Source organism: Megascapheus bottae, chromosome 13 (genome assembly GCF_031878675.1).
Source record: "Megascapheus bottae isolate mThoBot1 chromosome 13, mThoBot2.hap1, whole genome shotgun sequence".
NCBI classification, from domain to species: domain Eukaryota; kingdom Metazoa; phylum Chordata; class Mammalia; order Rodentia; family Geomyidae; genus Megascapheus; species Megascapheus bottae.
Genome location: NC_143521.1, coordinates 25,348,066 through 25,350,280, shown reverse-complemented (window position 1 = coordinate 25,350,280; position 2,215 = coordinate 25,348,066). Strand labels below are relative to the sequence as shown.

Genomic DNA, 2,215 nt, shown 5'->3' with positions numbered 1-2,215 from the left:
CTTTATTTTAAAATAATGTTTTTTAGTGTATTTGAACATGTTGCACAGTAGATTTTTATTTTATTTTAGAATAAAAGTTAGTTACATAAGAAATGTAATAAATATATTTCTTTTTGAAGTGTTATTTCCTCCCTCATTTTCTCCCATTTCCTTCAGCAACTCCCCTCTCCTACAAGTTTTAAAATTTATTTCCAACAGAGTCTAGTAAGTATCCTTGTTGCCTTGTTTCTCCTTTAAGTCCCACTGTTTCTGTGGTAACCCAACCCTTCTCCAAATCAGATAAACAAATGCAAGACAAATCTTACAGAATTTTTTTTTAAATTGACAATATGGACTAAGCCAAAGAGGAGGGGGTGGGGAAAAAAAGAAAAAGAATTAGCTGCAAACAATACACTAGAAAAAAAAAACAAACCTTGTTTCCATTTCTTGGAGTTCCTTTGCAATAAGCATCATTTTATATGGCCATATGCACATAGCTATTGATCTATTGTGATCCTCTGCTAAGAATATCCTAGAGATATTCTAGTTACCACCAAGGAGGGAAACCATGCAGCCTATGTTTCTTTGCTTCTGGCTTATGTCACTTAATATCATTTTTTCAAGTCTTTCCATTGCCATTGAAATTTGGCAATGCCATTCTTTCCAAAAGAAGCATAGAATTTCATTGTGTATGTATCCCACATTGTCTTGATCCATTCATCTACTGAGGGGCATCTTTGGTTAATTCCATATCTTTGCTGTGGTAAATAAAATAGACATTTTAATTTAAGGTTGTCATTTATACTAATTAAGTGAATTATTTTTTTATTATTTTTATCAAGTACTAAGCAAAAATTCTCTTAGCTTGGCATTTCTCTGTTTAAAGGAAACTTTTCTTCTATAAGATATGTCTTACAGCAATATCTTTAAGAGATTAAATTCTGCCTCATGTCAATAAAAGCAATGAGGAGATTTCATGGTTAAATTGACAATTTTAAGCTAGAGAGCTTAATATGTTTGGCAGATTTGAAGTATGTTTGTAAAAATATTAAAGGTGCTATAGAACATACATAGCTACATTGTTATGCATCTCTTTTTGGTAAGTTTGAAATACTTTTGAAAAGAGAGATGTATCTGTAGAAATATATAATTTATCTGGATTTAACAAAAAAAATATTGGCCACTGCTAAAACTGATCTGAAGAGTTAGGATCAGTCTAGTACCATTATATAAGGTTCCCTGGTAACTGAAACCATGAAACAGTGATTGGTTCACTTGATATTTGTTGTTTCATAATTATCACTTACAAAAAAAAATAAAACAGAACAAAACAGTTCTAATTAAGTAAATACACGTTAAGTACTACAGGTGTTAACTACTGGGACTGAAGTGCCTGAATTGTGTCTTGAATTGGACATTAGCACGCTTTGTATTTGAGATTTCAAATAACATGTAGAAAGAATGGAAATGTTAAAGTTTAAAAGGGGGAAATATGGGGGCAGAGAGAGTGCACAGTGTGAGCCTGGGCCACGGTGTGATGCAGTGGCCAGAGTGGGGAAAAAGGGCTTCATGGAGATGGGGGCAGATCACACTCTCACTGTGGCTAACCTGGAGACAAAGGTCAGGAGGAGATCCTCTTGGAGCTATTCTACCAGGCTGGGCCAGTTATAAAGGTGAAAATTCCAAAAGATAAGGATAGCAAACCAAAGCAGTGTGCATTTGTCAACTTCAAACATCAAGTATCTGTTCCTTATGCCATGAACCTTCTTAATGGAGTCAAACATTTTGGGAAGCCCATCAATATTTAGTTTAGGTCAGGAAGTAGTCAGGCCTCACGGGATGTCAGTTCATCCTATCCCCAGCATCAAGTTGTAAACTCAAGTTCTGCTTCCACATCTCCTACCAGATAGGAGAGGACGGTGGATAATATGACTCCGTCATCATAGATCGTTCAGAGATCATTCTCTTCTCCAGAAAATTATCAGAGAAGAGCAGTGATGAACAGTGTTTTGAGACAGATGTCTTATGGTGGAAAATTTGTTTCTATGCATGTGAATCAATCTGGATTTTCATCACCAGTTCAGTCACATGGTCAAAACTTTATCCCGTCTTCAAGCTCCGAGTGGTGCCATGATATACTGTCATCACAGCACCAAGTCTGACAAAGATTCCACCGCTATCTAGCAGGTAGACATTATAGTCAAAAGCAATACACTGGTCGTGGGCCTGACTACCA

The 2,215-nt window shown here is 35.8% G+C and overlaps 1 pseudogene; it reads left to right on the top strand.

Annotated features, from left to right (window-relative positions):
* The first annotated feature begins 1,440 nt into the window (after positions 1-1,440).
* LOC150055704 (RNA-binding protein 7 pseudogene) lies at positions 1,441-1,889 on the top strand (annotated as a pseudogene).
* The last annotated feature ends 326 nt before the right edge of the window (positions 1,890-2,215 follow it).